The sequence below is a fragment of the Colobus angolensis genome, unplaced genomic scaffold, assembly GCF_000951035.1.
Source record: "Colobus angolensis palliatus isolate OR3802 unplaced genomic scaffold, Cang.pa_1.0 Scaffold132, whole genome shotgun sequence".
NCBI classification, from domain to species: domain Eukaryota; kingdom Metazoa; phylum Chordata; class Mammalia; order Primates; family Cercopithecidae; genus Colobus; species Colobus angolensis.
Genome location: NW_012114400.1, coordinates 3560185 through 3577865, shown reverse-complemented (window position 1 = coordinate 3577865; position 17681 = coordinate 3560185).

Below are 17681 nucleotides of genomic sequence, written 5' to 3'. Positions count from 1 at the left end.
CATACTACAAATTAAATTTCTTCATTCTATTTTCCTTTACAAATCAAGAAAAAGTAAGTTTGTGTCTATTTTAAATATTAAAACAATCAATCAAAATTTATCTGAAGGTTTTATACAACTCTCATTTGATTTCATTATGAAATATATAAAACTGCAGTAACTCCTTAGAAAGAATGATACAAAGAAGAAGTACCGGAGACATTGCAACATTCTTTTCTCTAATCTAGCTTCCCACACAGAATAATCTGGACTGAAAACATTATCTAAAAAAAATTTCAGTGGTAAAGCAAGTTGGGAAAATATATGGTTTAACCATCCTGCTTATCAGTGAGGAATATACACATATGAGATACTGGGGCAGGTCTTTTGACAAAGGACTTTGACTAATTTGAATATGGAATCATTTTTGTGTAATATAACATACTCATTAATATCACACTTGGGAAAATGCTAAGTTAGCATTTCACGTACACCTGGATTTGTGATATTTCATGTAACTCTGTGAATAATATTCCTGAAGTTTCTACTTAAATAGGAATCTTGGAAGTCGGATTCGAAGTCCCATCACAAATTTCACTATTTATGTTGCAGAAATAACTAATTCATCATTTTCTTCTAACTGTCCTGGAGTTTATTTTCCAGGGCATAAAGATACACACACAAAAAAAGACATAGCAAGAGTAGATACAACGGGGTAACAGTGATAGCTCTGATTCGGGACTTAGAGGTATTTGGGCTTTGGTGAGTTATAATCTCAACAATGAAGTGAAGAGATGGAAAGTAGCTTCCTGCATCTAAACACTCACCTGTGTTGGAGACAGGAAATACAGATTTTCTCTGAGTTTTGTATGACCTCGAGCAAGGAGTTTTATCTTTCTTTATCCTAGATTCCCATGTGCAAAACACAGTTGATTTTATCTGCCCTAGCAATCTAGGTCTGCAGTGGGGATAATATCCAAGAGAAAGAATGCATTTAAATGTGCTTTAAAAAATGCAAAATACTGTCAAATGTGAAGGATGATTAAGGTATAAATTTCAAAGGCAGAGTAGCTGGACACCATGTAGAGAGGGTCAGAGACCAGGAATGACTGGCGATTTTCCCAGTCAGTTTGTAATTGCTGCTCAGTTTGCAGCATGGTCTTGTTCTTAACCAGAGATGATTGGTTTGGAGGCTGCCTAAGTGGCCAGCAACTGAGACGTGCATGTTTAACTTCTTTTTGGGCTTAAAATAATCAGAGAAATGTTCCTGACCTTCCAGGTTTGCCAAGAAGTTCTACAGAAGGAATGAAACCAAATCACAAAGAAGCTCAAAGAATGAGTTTCCCAGGTAATCTAAACGCTTTTATTAGTGAACTTTATCATTCCTGTGTGTGCACTTGAAAAAACACACTGGTATTTACAATAAATGCATGTTCTATTTATGCATATCTGTAGCTTGGATATCAGCTTTCTGGGTATCTTGAATCTTCTAGTGTGCTGGGTGACAGAGCAGGAACACTGTCATCTTGGACAGACACCACCAATTTAAGTACCAACTCCCTTTCTAACTTCATGTATTTCAAGGAGATCACTTCTCTTCTAACAACAAGAAGCCAGAAAAAGCAGACAGTAAAATACAGATAAGACAGCTTGGGCACAGAAAGTCTTTGGGGAAAGTCTCTCGGGTAATCACCAAACTTCAAACTTATACAATGGGCCCAGTAAAACAGTGGGCCTTAAGAGCACAATCCTTTCCCTTTAGGTGCACTAAGATAGGTAAGCTAAAAGCAGACTTGGGCAGGTGGGGTGGGGACTGCCGGTATGCCTGCAGCTGCAGGAAGATGTATGGGAACAGACACAAAACTTCTCCCTCCCAGATAAGCAAGACAAAGAGACACAGACTAAAAGTTGGCTGATGTGGTCTGGGAATGGGGTGAGAGCTAATAAAAACTCTGCTATATACAGACAGCACACCTGGTCCTAACTGAACCATCAGGCCCTAGGAGGATAAGGCACCCCCTCCTCACGAGCCGCTGAACCCTTAAATACTCTTAGTGTGTAAGAGAAAAGGCTCCTGACCTAACTTGGCCAGAAGCCCTTCTCATATTTATTCTCCAAAATAAACCTGTCTTTGACTGTTGAGCTATTTTTCATTTCATTCTTCTTTCTTCAACTCTTACACTGGGGATAAACTTTTAATAATGTTTAAATTTAAATGACTCATAAAATTACCTTAAATAGACTGAGAAATAGCGAGCTTACATTGTTCCCCATCATTTCTTACTCAGATCCCTTCTTCATCTGAATTATCGCTCTGTTTTTTGTCTGGCTCCATTGCTGCCCTTTGCTCTTCTCATCCCGGAATGCCACCTTCACACAGCATGAGCCCCAACTGAGAGCTCATAACAATAAATTCAAATGTTACATTTAGACATTCTAGGTTCAGAAATTTTCCTGACAATATCTACCCACTTAGAAAATTCCCATTAGCGCTTTCTCCTCTCTGGGCCACTATGAAACCTTCCTCTTTCATTTTTTTCTTGTTTTGAGACAGAATCTTGCCCTGTCGCCCAGGCTGGAGTGCAATGGCACGATCTTGGTTCACAGCAACCTCCACTTCCCAGGTTCAAGTGATTCTCTTGCCTTAGCCTCCCAAGTAGCTGGGACTACAGGTGCCTGCCACCATACCCAGCTAATTTTTTTGTATTTTTAGGAGAGATGGGGTTTCACCATGTTAGCCAGGATGGTCTCGATCTCCTGACTTCGTGATCTACCCACCTCGGCCTCCCAAAGTGCTGGGATTACAGGCGTGAGCCATGAAAGCTTCCTCTTTTCTTATTGTTCTACTCTCTGCCTCAAGGTTCTCTGAAAAATGAACTAATTTGTACTTTAACATTGATGAGAATTAACATCTATTATAATTTTGAATAAATAAAAGATTACAGGGAGTAGAAAAAGATGCAGTTTCAGTATTAACTTAATTTTTCTCTCTAAGAGGAGAATAAGAATGGGATGGGAGCCTATAGGGACACATTATTGCCTCTGCTTGTCTTCTGAGACTTGTGGGTGAGCTAAGAGTATAAAGCTACTAAAAGCTAAAATCCAGAAAGAAATAACCTTTTGTTAGGAGAAAAATCTTTACTTTGATGTAGCAAATTTAGTTCTTAAATGATCTTGATGAAATAAAGGACTGAATCTTTGTGTAAAGAGGTGTGAAAGGTGTTCTACTTTGTAAAGCTGAATGGTATGTATATGTATTCATTTTATTATTCATATATGTATATGCATATACTTATTATATTTTGTTTTAATAAGAAATTTATTTAAAAGTAAGCCGTCAGTTTTCTCAAACATAAATAAATATCAGAGCAAAAACATATTTTAATAAATCCAACATAGTTCTATTCTTAAATTGTAAACATTTAAACTGTAAACATATTGTTGAACAATAGACAGAAAAATGGCTGCAAAAGGTAATATGGTCAGTGGGACTCTTTTCATGTTCATACATACATTCATGCATGCTTCATGAATGAAGCAGCTCAGGGAATGCTTCATGTGCTAGTGCACTCTGGCTTGCGTTAAGGAGTGAAAAAGGACTTGGGTTCTAGTGCAGACTCAAGTTAAGAGATGGTAATCTTGAGAAGGCATTTATCTAAACTTTTTAAAGCAAGATTATAGTATTTTTTGATTGGTGGGAATATCTGACTTCCTGTTTTATAGGAAAAGAAATGAAGATGAATTGATTAAGGAACTTGACCAGTAACATTGATGTTCCAATTGCAAGGCCTAGGGTAGAACCCAGGTTCCAGCTTTCAGTGGTCTGTTCACTAAATAGTTGTGACTAGAAGCACCTGCCCTGACTCCTAATAGGGGTAAAATGTTAGTAAAATTAAAAGCGCCTAAAGGATGACCATTTTCTAGCCTAAAGTAAAGAGAGTTTTTATTTCCTGCCTAAGATCAGGTTGTAGTGTAGATCTACTTGTTTCTTTTTCATTTTTTTCCTTTTCTATTTTAAGAATCAAATCATTATTAACATCTGTTTGTTTCAGTGCTGCGTTAGTCACGTTTTTCTGGTGAACAGTGACATCTGGTGGACACCTAAAAAAAACCCTCTGCATTTGCTTATAGAGTCATCAAAAGTTCAGGACCACAGGAGCCTTCAAGAAGCATCCCACAGGGAGCACAGGTTAAACTTTAGAGAGACTTGTTTCCTACCATGGTATGGGAAACAAGGAAAACAGAAACAAGCCATTAAATAAACTTCAGTAATTATCAGGAGAGCTTCCAAATGGCTAGAAGCCACCTAAGTAATTTTGTTAAATATTTGAAGCTATTTCCTTCTTAGCTCACTATTTTCAAAGATGGTATGTTTACTTTATGGAATAAATGAAAATTATGTGTTCTACTTTTTCTTTACTTTTACTATGATTGAAACATACATGCAGAGAAGGGACAAGACACACACACACACACACACACTCACAAACACATACACACATACAGCCAACATTTCACATTGGTAGGTTCCACATCTGTGGAATCAACCACTCTCAAATTGAAAATATTTGAAAAGAATATTGCTTCTCTACTTAACACATATGCACTTTTTCTTGTCACTATTCCCTAAACAGTACAGTGTAACAATTATTTACATAGTATTTACATTGTTTTAAGCATTATAAGTAAACTAGAGATGATTTAAAGTATACCAGAGGGTGTACATAGGTTACATGCAGTTACTCTGGCATTTTGTATCAGGGACATGAGCATCCATAGATTTTGATATTCCCAGGAGGCCTTGGAACCAATATATAATATGTAAACATATACAACACATATATAAATATGTATATATTATATACAACATATAATATTTTAAAACCTTCCATTGGTTCTGCTTCTCTGGAGATTGCTAATGCATAAATCCCCAAAGATTAGACACAACTCAAGATAAAGTATATTAAAGTACATATATATGTTAGGGGAAAGAGATTAACTGATAATAAAATTCAGTTACTCCTGGTGGAATGGAAGCGCCGAGTAGAAAGACTTATGCAAAAATTACTTTTTTGTAACTTTCAGTCTGTATGATTAGGTGCATACCTGCTACATTGGTGAGGAAGGAGAATAACAGGGTAAATGTGTTTTTATGTTGAGATGAGTGAATCCAGGGCAGAACAGTCAAATCCATACTAATTTTGCTCTTTAGCCATAGCTTGTCAAATTCATCAGCAACATCGTTTTCAGAAACTGTCTTTAAGTGTCCTTTATCATTAAAGAAAGTATACAATGCAAAACTGATATATAAATTTCTAATACTTGAACCAAAAACTGTACCCTTAAATGTATGTCAGAGTGACTACAATATATATTTTTTTTGAATTTTTAAAAATTTTATTGTGCTAAGAACACTTAATAGGAAATCTACCCTTTTAATAACTTTCTAAGTGTACAACAAAGTATTGTTGGCCATAGGCACAGTGCTGAACAGCAGATCTCTACAACTTACTGATCTTGTTTAACTGAAAGTTTATGCTCGTTAATTAGCACTTGATTTATCTCCCCAGCCTCTGGCAAAGACTAATCCACTTTTTGATGCCATGATTTTGACAATTTTAGACATCTCATGTAAGTGGAATCATGCAGCACCTGTTATTCTGGGTGGCTTACTTCATATAGCATCGTGTTCTTAAGGGTCATCCATGTTTTCTCATTACAAAATTTTCTTCTTTGTTAAAGACTGAATAATATGCCTTTGTGTTTATATACCACATTTTCTTTATCCACTTAACTTTCCATAGACATGTAGGCTGTTTCTACTTATTGACTATTGTGAATAGTGCTGCAATGAACATGGAAGTGCTAATATCACTGCAAGACCCTGATTTCCATTCTTGCAAATAAATACCCCAAATTGAGATTACCGGATCATATTTTGAATTTTTTGAGGAACCTCCATCCTGTTTTTCACAGCAGCTGCACCGTCTTGCATTCCCACCTATAGCATACAAGGTTTCCAAATTCTCCACATCCTCACTTATTGTCTTTTTTATGTATATAATTGGTATCCTAACAGATGTGAGATGATATCTCTTTGTGGCTTTGATTTGCATTTCCCTCATCTTATTAGTGCGGTTGAACATCCTTTCACATACCTGTTTGCTACCCATATGTCCTCTTTGGAGAAATGTCTATTTAAACCTTTAGTGTATTATTTTAATCTAGTTATTAGGTGGTTTTTTGCTTTGTTTTGTAATTTTGCTGTTGAGTTGTAAGAGTTTTCTTATATATTTTGGGAATTAACCCCTTCTCCATTATATGATTTGCAAATACTTTCTCCCATTCTGTAGGTTGCCTTTTCACTCTATTAGTTGTTTCCTTTGCTGCACAAAATATTTCTAGTTTGACGTAGGCTTACTTTCCTCTCAAAAGACATACCTTTAGAATGTCTTGTTACAGATACAGCCAAATATATAAAACAGTAATATGTTCATATATAGGAGGTCTGATTTTTTATCGAGAGAGGTAAACTAGTTATAAGGAATAGATTTTTAGCTCGAGGTGACAATCCTCATTTGAGAAGTTGGTTCTTTTTTTCCAGTGACTGTCAACTCATATAAGTACAAATAATATTTTAACAGAAATTTGTAATTCCTCTTCTGTGCTTTATTTTTAAATTGTGTGTTATAAAATCTTCTTGCCATCTTTTAATTTGACTTGTTATTACTTGTTTTTCTAATTAATTAATTTTTGATGAAACTCAGGACATTTTTTGGCAAACTAAAATGTTTTAAATTTATATTAAAATATCCTTTCACTGATAATTCAAAGACATTCACCCTATAGCTGTGCTTAATTTATATATGAGTCTTGCATTTCAGACAAGAGTTTTTATTAGCTTTTAAAACAAAAAAATACCTACACCAGCAAGTATAGCCCATGAGAAATACATTGTCATTTTGATATAAGGCACCTGTTTACTGCTTCTATCTGGAAACAAACCAAATAAATACATCTGGCCTGTGGAATGTTTCAGCAGTGAGTTACCTCAAAAAAAGCAAGTCAATAACAATACTCGAGCTATTGTACCAAAAGTCACCAAATGCACTAAGGGTGGTTTAACAGTCTCAGAGACCTCTCTGCCAGGTATGACATAATACATCTTAACACTTCAGAGAGACTGATTAAATCCTTTTGAAATAATTTACTAGAGAAAACATTGGTCATTTTTCTTTTTAATCTACTGAGAAAAATGACCAGATATTTATCATCTCTTGGGTTGAACAATAGTAAAGTTTTGAAAAACCATTTTCATATGCTTTATACTTTATGCCCATCCATCCTGATATCCAGAAGTGTGTCCCTCAAATAATAGCAAGAGTATGACCTCAACTAAAAAGAAACCAAAACTCTCTATATTTATAAAAATGCTAATTTAGTTTAGACATCTATGTGACATAAGTACTTGATAAATATTCAGTGCAGAGGATCCTGGATTTCTTGAAAGTTTTAATGGTTATATTGCTTTGGGTTTTCAAAAAGCTATGTGAGAGTTACTTGAGTGATCTTTGTGTTTATTATTTCTTGAGGCCTAGAGGATATCAAATCTATTGTTGGATCTGACACAGAAACTAGCAAATCCCCATCCCAGCCTGTGGCAAGGCAAAACAGTTATCAAAAATCTCTCCCCATTCAGAGTTTCTTGGAAGTTACATCCTAGTGCTAGAGTCTGATGTGTGGAAACCCTCCTCCCAAGAATGCAAATTGTCTTCACGTGATGCCCAAAGCAAATGCAATGACCAAATCTCCTATAACCCATGTTCTCCTGTACTTTAACAGAAAGGATGCATTTGAGAAGATACCATATCGACATAGTGAATATCTAATAAGTGTCTGCACCCCAGTCATGTCTACTATGTCCTGTATTATTTTTCTCTCACTGGTTACATGCAGCCATATGAACACTCTGGGTCTGTTTTGTTGTTGTTGTTATTTTCCATCATCCTTGAATAAAGGCAAAGAGGAACTTGCCAAGGCCAAATTTCCATGACCCTTGGCTGAATTTTTAATAGCAACTATTTTAGCTACACAAATATTCAGCAAAAGCCTTTAAAAATCCCTACTATTCAAGACTTACTGAAATTATTAGCCAAGGATTACCTTTGTCAAGAGAACAGATAACAAAGTGAAGAAAGACAAGCTTTCACTTCAAAGGAATTCATTAGGTAGCAGAAATCTTCACAGGCAAGCACAAAAAGATAGTCTTCATTGTCACCTTTAAGAGGGGGATGGGGAGACTGTAACCATCCCAGTCTTTTTGTTCAATGACATAGCTAAGCCATGGAGGAAGAAAGAATTGGTTTTAAAGAATTAGCATTTAGAAAGTTTTATTTGTGTCTTAAAGTCTCATTTCCATTATTCTTGCTGTTACCATAAGGCATCCTCTGTCCCTAGGGCTTCGTGCTAAGGCAAGCCTGGGGGACTAATGGATTGGGAAGTACTCTCACCTTTAACATCAGGCAGGGGAGGACTCAGAAGTGTGAACAGGCAAAGGGCAAAATTCTGACCAGTTGCTTCCCTATATCTAGACCTCAGAAATTGATCCTACATAGAGAATGAGAGTACCGAATTGAGCATATGACTAGATTACTGAGAGGAGATGAGGGAGGAGAGCATCTCTCCAAATGATAATTGAGTTAAGCTTGTGTGATACTTGTTCAGGCATTGGTTTGAAATAAATACAATACCAGCAGATCAAATTAGCAAAGCTGAACTTCAGGAACATCAAGATGCTTACACTGAATGAACTTACTGCAGTTTTCTAGTTGTGCTTATAAACTTGGAAGTAGATCAGTGTGGCCAGTGCATTTTGACATGCTTTTATCGATGAAAATAGCTGTTGTGTTTTTAGGCACAAAACTGTGACTTTGGGACACACACTGAAATCAGAAATTAGACAAATTACTTTCAAGGTGAACACTTCAAAAAGTGAGAAGGATGCAAATAAATGGAAATAGAGATCTGTCCTTTAGAATATTAAAATTATTGAGGAAATGAGCCAGATATTTCAAAACAGGTAAATCGAATAATTTCACAACACTTCTGTGAGGTTAGGATGAGGATACAGCTTGGGCAATGGGTGTGTTTAAAAATGCAATGATACAGGAAGTAATGAACCATTCCTAACATTGTGGAAGACATTGTAATGGTTAATATTAGGTATCAACTTGACTGGATTAAAGAATGCCTAGGTGCCTGTTAAAGCATTGTTTCTGGGTGTGTCTATGAGGGCATTACCAGAGGAGATTGACATTTGAATCAGTGAACTGGGAGAGGAAGACCCATCCTCAATGTGGGCGGGCACCATCCAATCAGCTGCCTCACGGCTAGACCAAAGCAGGCGGAAGAAGGTAGGATACCTTTGCTTGCTGATACTTCTTTCCTTGCTGGGTGTTTGTTTCTGCTCCTCCTGCTCCTGGACGTCAGACTCCAGGTTCTTTAGTCTTGGACTCTGAGACCTGCAGCACTGGCTTCCCGGGGGCTTTTGGGCCTTCAGCCACAGACTGCGGGCTGCACTCTGGGCTTCTCTGGTTTTCAGGCATTCTGACTTGCAGTGAGCGATCACCAGCTTCTCTTTTTCCCCAGCTTGCAGATGGCCTATCATTTACGGGACTTCACCTTGTAAACCTGTGAGCCAATTCTCCCTAATAAACTCCGATATGTCTCTCTCCTTCTCTCTCCTATTGGTTCTGTCCCTCTGGAGAACTCTAATACAGACATTTGCAGGAAATATTCAAATGGGAAATAATCCCTTTTCCACCAAAAGGCGTAAATATCCATAAATTTTTTACCTGACTGACATATCTATACCATATAAGACAGAACAATGGAAAAGAATGAGCATTGTTTAATATTTTTCTTGTCAACCAAGATACATGTGTATCAGGTTACTTGGTGGAAATTTAGATCCCAGATTTTACTTTACTCCTCACTTCATTTATTTATTTTTCTAATCATCAGTTGATTTATTTATGTTAAACCTCAGTGCCGTCATTTAAACTTTGCTCCCTGCTTTGGGCCTTTAGAATTGAATTTTTTGTTTTAGTTTAGGGGAAGAATCTCTTTGATATAGAAAGGACGTTCAGAGTAGCTCTTTGTAATTAAGCTTTTGTCCTTTGTGGTGGTTTGGGGAGGGAAAATTTTGTCTTGATAGTGACCCCTGCTACCTTAGAGGATTCCTGAGGCAGATGGAGACTTGCACTAACCTGCCCCCATAAGCTGGTTATGGCTGTGAAACCAGACTTGGGCTTAGTGCAGAGGAACCAGGCCTAGCACACAGGGCTGCTTAGGGTCAGTGTTTGCAGGCGATGGTTTTGCTGGCACAGCTGAGTTCTCCTGCCATGAGGAAGCTACGGGAAGACTGATTCTTGGACCAGCGCAGGCAAACTGTGTGGGATCCTGGCAATTTGCAGTAGGAAGCCCTGTACTATTAAATACTATATTAATTCATTAGAGTTAAAAAAATTACCATAATTTTAATAAAGGAAATAGAGTCTTGTTCTGTACTTCAAGCTGAGAAAAGGGAACATGCTGGTGGTATGTTAGCATATATCAGAGTTAATTGCAAAACAATTTGGAACATGAAATAATATCAGTAATTATTATATATGTAATGTTTGGCTAAAGGATAACTGCCTTCTAAATACTTTGCACATGTGTATATATATATATATATATACACACACACACAGATTTATACACAAATATATATGCATATATGTATACTCCTATAAACACACACACACACACACACACACACATATATATTTGTTTAGTCCTCATGACAATATTATCAATATGAAAAACAAAATGCAATGGTACAGAAGGGGATGTAAGATCTGTGGGTTTTGGCCATTTGTCCTTCTCATGGGACCCTAGTACCTGTCCCATGTGCTGTGGATGAAAAGGTCAAAAGGGAGACCAGGAAATAAAGGATAGATGCAAGAGCAGAAACTCATTGCCTTGAAATAGATTAAGCATATTTCCTCCCGTGACTGGCTCAGTAGAATCACCTTTAATTAGGAAAGAACAAGATTCTGCTCAGGTGAAAGAAGTTGGCCCTATAATTTATGCTTTCTTTTCTCCCTCAGCTGTATAATTTAAGTTTGCAGGTTTATTCAAAGTTTAGCCTTTGTCATAACCGGGGTTTTGTTTAACTAAGGAGGATAAATAATCAGATGTTGACAGAAGTGAGCAATGCTCCCTTCAAAAATCTAATCTTTCTAGTCTTTGTTAAAGAAACATCAGGGGAAATTGATGACCATAGAGATTTATATTTATTAATCTAAGGGGATGTTTTTTCTAGCTCTGGAATGATAATAGTTATTTGAGTTATGGCTGAATAATGGAGACTATTGAATCAGAGAGTCCCCTTATGGTTAACACACATTAATCATTTTTATAATTAAAAATATATTTCTCAACTCAGTCTATTTTTCATATTTAAAGAATATTCATCAGACTAAAACTCTCCAGACACCCAATATGGGAAAGTTACTTTTAGAGAATGATTGAGAAAAGGAAAAGTCCAATCAACCAAATACCATCACATAACTCATATATGGATAGAAATATGTATGTTTTATATACATGATCTTCAGTCTAACAATATTTAACATAATGATCAACTTATTTGTACACTTACAATGATTTTATTTCTATTTACGTAAACTGTATGTGCTCATTGAAAAATGCAAATGCAAAATATGTTAAAGTAAAAATAGCACTGCACCTCACCTCCAAAAGATAACTAAGTTTAATATCTTAGTGACTATCTTTCAGATATTTACCCAGGCATATACTCAGAAACAGATCTTGCTCACACAGACACCCACAAAGTTTACATACTATTATGATATTGTGGAAACAATCAAAGATCTCCCAAATGAGAACAAACAGAGGCGATGTATTCAGTTTGCTATAGCAAGGGACTCAGCCACTGTCACTTGCGTTTGACAGAGACTCAAAGGGAGGGAGAGGAGTGGGGAAGCTTTGTAGTAGAAAAAAAGTTTTAGGTATGCTCTGATTGAAGCTTTTTGGCATGGGGAAGCTGGAAGAGGGTGAACTAGAAGCTGGGCATATTATGTGACTAGTTAGTGAAACATATTTGACTTTCTCTGGGTGTTTCAAAGCTAAAAGCACAAAGATGTGTATAGAGTCAGGGGAGAGTCAGACAGAGAGAGAGAGAGAGAGAGAGAGAGAGACAAGAAAAGACAGTCATTAACAAAACCCTCATTGTTGCAAATTATTTGCTGCAGAGATTGTAGTCTGTCTTCCCAGGCAGAGCTCATAAGTAGTGGGTCAGAATTCTGTTGTCATATATGGGCTGGCCATTGTCCATTTATATATTCAGGCTCTCATTATCCATAACTTGGATATAACTTGGATTTTTTTCCTTGGATAATAGTTTCAATTAATATTCACTATAACATTATTTTTAATGACTAAATATTTCATTTTATAGATGTGCTACACTCTCAAACTGTGTTATAGATATGCTATGATACTTATCCCCTTTCTAATGTCATTTGGGACATTTCAAATTGTCTGAATTTCAGCAATGATGAAATGAACTTCCTTAGAGACAATTATTTTTACACGCATCCACTTATATTTTAAAAGTACATTTCTAGAGTAGAATTGCTGGCTTAATACATTTACACATATTGAAAGTAACTACAGAATGCTAAATTGTTCTTCAGTTGAAACACTTAACTTCCTAAGTGAATGGAAGCATCATATTACCGATGTAGTCATTTTTAAAAATTCCTAATCCTACAAATAGTAAACTTTTATTTACTTATGATGATGAATGTCCTCTTGTGTACTTATTTACCATTTGTGTTTTTTCTTTTCTCATTTGCCAGCTCATGTCTTTTGCTCATACTTTTCCTGGTATAATCCGGTTTCCTTTTGATTTCTGAGTCCTTTATTTTTGATGCTGCAAAATTCTCCAACTTATCATTTAATTTGTAAATACTGTTGTGCTTTATTTCCGCTGTGTGAAGTGCTTCCTTTTAATGGTGTTTGCAAAGTGACTGAGATGTTATTGCTATGTAAGGGTTGTGGCCAGCTGGCGCTGTTTGTCTTCAGAGATCATGAGAACCATCAGATCCAAAAAGCTGACCTATGCATTTTCGGTGTGATTAGAAAATAAGCTCTTACTTAAAAAGAAAATAAAAGACAGAAAAGAAAACTGTCCAAATTATTCCATAAAAGCTAACAAAATATTTTCTTATTTTGTTTTAATAATAAGTATTCTAATATTCTGGCAATGCTCTATTACCTACCCACCCACGTAGGTTATATCCTCTTCTCTACACTCAACTTCTGGAATTTTTTCAGTTTAACTGATAATCTTTAGCTTATAAGTACATAAACCAGGTGGACACAAACTCCTCAGGCTTTTTTTTTTTTTTTTTTTTCCCCACTCTTGCCGACAGGAACTTAGTTAGCTATTTGACTACTCCAAGGATAGGCAGTTGAACAGACCTTCTGTTAATAATCTCTGAGTGACCAGAACCAGCATTTCCCCTTACCATGGAGAGGTTTCCAGCAGAACTTCTGAATATTACTTTTTTTGTTTTTTCCACCGTAGATCCACTCCAAAATGTCTTCAGTCTAGTGACTACTTTTTTCAAATGTCTCAGCAGTTCTTCATATTGGCCATACATTGGGATTATCTATGAAATCTGTAACAATTTTTCTGATTTCCTCATTCCATTACCAGAAATTCTGATTTAAGTGGTCTAACTTGGGATCCCAGCATAAGTAATTTTTAAAAAGCTCTCCAGGAGATTTGAATGTGCCTCCAGAGTTAAGAATCATATGCTAATTCATTTTCCCTTACTTCTTATCATAGGCTCGCTCTCTCTCTCTCTCTCTCTATATATATATATGTATCTTCTGTAATAGACATGTCAATTATAAAATTATTTCGGTATGAGTTAGCTTGCTAAGTCTACTTTTAAAAATAGTTTATCTTTTAAGTAATTTTAAATATAAAATGAGAATAACATAATGAATAACCAAGCAGTCTTTCTTCAATATTCAAATAAAATCATTGTACCTGACTAACAAAACACTCACAGTCTCATAGATTCAGAAATATGCATAGCTATTATATTTAAAAGGGATCCTAGAGATCTTCTGATTATACTTTGTAATTTATACAAAATGAATATATTGTATATAATATTTTCATTTTTATAAAATGAATATATATAAATAAAATAGGAAAACTGAGATCCAGAAAAAATAAGTTATTATAACGATGCTATTCAGCCATTAAGTGTTGAATTTAGTCCTAAAATATCAATATGTACTTACATTAGTTTGAAATGCAGCATAAGAAATTACTCTGAAACTTAGCAACTAAAACACACAATAGGAATGTATAATCTCACAGTTTATTCGGGTCATAAATTCAAGGATAGCATTGCTGGCTATTTCTGGCTCGCTGCATTTCATGGGGTTGTAATCAAAATGCTGATGAGGGTTACCAGCAACTGAAGGCTTGCCTGAGACTGGAGGATCTGATTCTAAGATGGCCCCCTTATGTGACTACTGTTGGGAGGTGTCAATTTCTTACCACAAGCACGTTTCATAGGGCTGCTTGAATATCCTCGTGATTTGGCAGCTTACTCACTCCTATTATCTATTTTATGAAATAGCTTTGGAAGCCACACTCCATATTATTTACAATATCTTATCAGTAAAGACACAAGACATCTCTTATTACACAAGACATCTCTCTCCATGTAGGAGGGAAGTACACAAGTATATGAATATCAAAAAGTAAGAATCCATCAGGAATGATCTTAAAACTACCTACCAAGTACCTATCTTGGCACTTCATCCCTCCATCATGGCTTTAGCAGCCTTTTAAAACTCAATTCTAAGTTTTTACTACAAATAACATGACAGTTCATATCATCTAACAACGAGTTGAGAAAATAGAGCTTTAAACAATGTTTTAATAATTTGTGATGCTTTAATAAAATCTGCATTGATCAGCTAGGCGCAGTGGCTCCTGTCTGTAATCCTAGCACCAGGAAGGCCGAGGTGGGCAGATCACGAGGTCAGGAGTTCGAGACCAGCCTGACCAACATGGTGAAACCCCATCTTTACTAAAAAGATACAAAAATTAGCTGGGTGTGGTGGTGGGCACCTGTAATTCCAGCTACTCGGGAGGCTGAGGCAGAGAATTGCTTAAACCCAGAGGTGGAGATTGCAGTGAGCTGAGATCGTGTCACTGTACTCCAACCTGGCAGCCTGGGCAACAGAGCAAAACTCTGTCTCAAAACAAAACAAAACAAAACAATAAAAATCTGCACTGATCTTTTTCGACATTTTGACAATAAACTTTAAAAGGCATACTTTTTCTTCAGCAATCTGAGAAATTTTATCTTCCCATTTTTAAAGCATTTAGAAAATGTTTATCTCCTCTGATGAGCTATGTAATGTTTTCTATGCAAAATAAGTACTTTTTTCTTAATGACCATGATATATGATCAGCAGCTTACCTACATCCTAGTGATCAACTAGTTTTCATAATTGAGATTGTCATGAACTTCAAAAATGGAACAAGATATGTATTACCAATTTTTTTCTTTAATGTTAAAAATAATGTAAATAGTTTTAAACAGCTAGAAAAACAATATTGCAGTGGTAAAATAAGTTAATTTTTACTTTTCAAAAAAATGATATTTCAAATCAGTCATTAAATAATGTGTAATTTTAAGAAAGGTAAAATTTATAATTATGGATAGAATGATTAATTTCTCCTATCATTAAAAATACTTAATATTCTTGAAAAAGAAATTCAGGAATTACACTATATAAATTATTATGTAAATGTCTTATTGCTTATATAATTATTAATACTCTATTGAAACAGGACATTAACAGCCCTCTTGCAATTTTAAGGTGTATTAAACTACTCATGTAAGTATGAGTTAATAGTAATAAACAGTTATCTTGTTACTAAAAGTAAGTCAGAAATAAGGAATATCCACTGCTTGAGCCAAAATCTACCCTCTGATGAGTTTAATATAAGTTTTTAGGCAAATTCTAGGTGATGATATTTTCACATGATGTTAAAATGAAATATAGCTTTAAATGACTTTACTGGGAAAATCCTAAAAGACTCCAGGGTAGGTAAGACGTTACAAGAAAGAGAAGCTCAGTTGTGTATCTGTGATATGCGTATCAATGTATTTGGGTTTCTAAGTCTGTGTCAACCTTAGTATGTCTCTCTTTATGGAACACTTAATTGCTTACTTCATTTCAAAAGTGTCTAAAGTACTAAAGTAGGTGAGTCCTTCTGAATTCATTTGTATGGTTGTGTGCATGTGTGCATGGAAGAGTATCTGTCCATCTGTATGTGGATGGACAGATGGACAAATACTCCTTTAATGGATATGCCTCTATTCTTCTTTGTCTATATTTTTCTATGTTTGTGTCTTTCTGAGTTAAACAAATTTTTATTCAACAACTTATACTTCATCTCATTGTAAAAAGTGTTTAAGGTAGCTGTATACCCTGTATGCACAATTGGTATTTTCTATGGGTCTCTACCTCTGCACTCTGCCTTTTTTTTCCCTGCCTCATTCTGGGATACCAATCACCCTGCATTTAACCATCAGTTCTTTTCTTTTTTAATTCTCTTCAGTAAACACTTTGCCTCATTTTTCATCATAGAAGAACTTCTATATAGTCTTATCTTCACTTCTATCATCTGTTTCCCAAAACTAGACTATCCTTTTATTGACTGCAGGTTACTTTAGCACCCCCACTGAGTCTCAAATATATTACAACTAAGCTTTGCAGAAGTATGCTTCTTAAACTTCACATCACAGCCTCTGTCCCCAAGCTATTTGAAGATCTATTGCTGAAGTTGCATAATAAGTCTACTCCTAAAGCAAACCTGTCAAAGGTGGTGGTGGTTTATGAGTCATGCCCTTGCACACTGCTATTTAATGAGTACAGGAAAATAATGGGCAGCCCTCACAAGTGCTGGCCAGCTTTCTTTTGCTTTACTTCCAAAGCTGAAACCTGCAGTTAGTGCTAACTGAAATGGTAATTCAGTATAGGAACTGAGGATTATCTCTAAAGTCTATTCAATCCTGAGATCCAAGTATCCTATAAATATTGAAATGTGAACCAAATTTTCTGATTTTATATATATATATATAATCAGAATTATATTTAAAGAATTTAGAGAAGATGGTCAGATTGCTAAAAAAAAAAAAACAAAAACTCTTCTGTGCTCTATAGAAAGATTTCTGAAAATAAGAGGTAAAGAAAAAATAGCTAATGTTTTTAAAGACATCCTGGGCTTCAGTCACCTACTTACACTGAATTATTTTTGTTTATGGGTAGCATTACATGACAGATTAAAGATGGCAGTAGATATCTTCGCATTTGTTTCATGGAGAAGGTGGTTCTAAATATCTTCTCCTTTAATCTGACTTGGCTTTAGTGATTAGCTTATTCAGCACAATGCAGTGGAAGTGAAAAAAATGAGATCTCTAAGGCTAAAATATAAACTGTTTGCATTTTTTCCTACTGTTTAGGAAACTATACAGTCTCCTAAACTATACAGTCTGTCTGGAACACTGTCTCTGAGAGCCCTGATC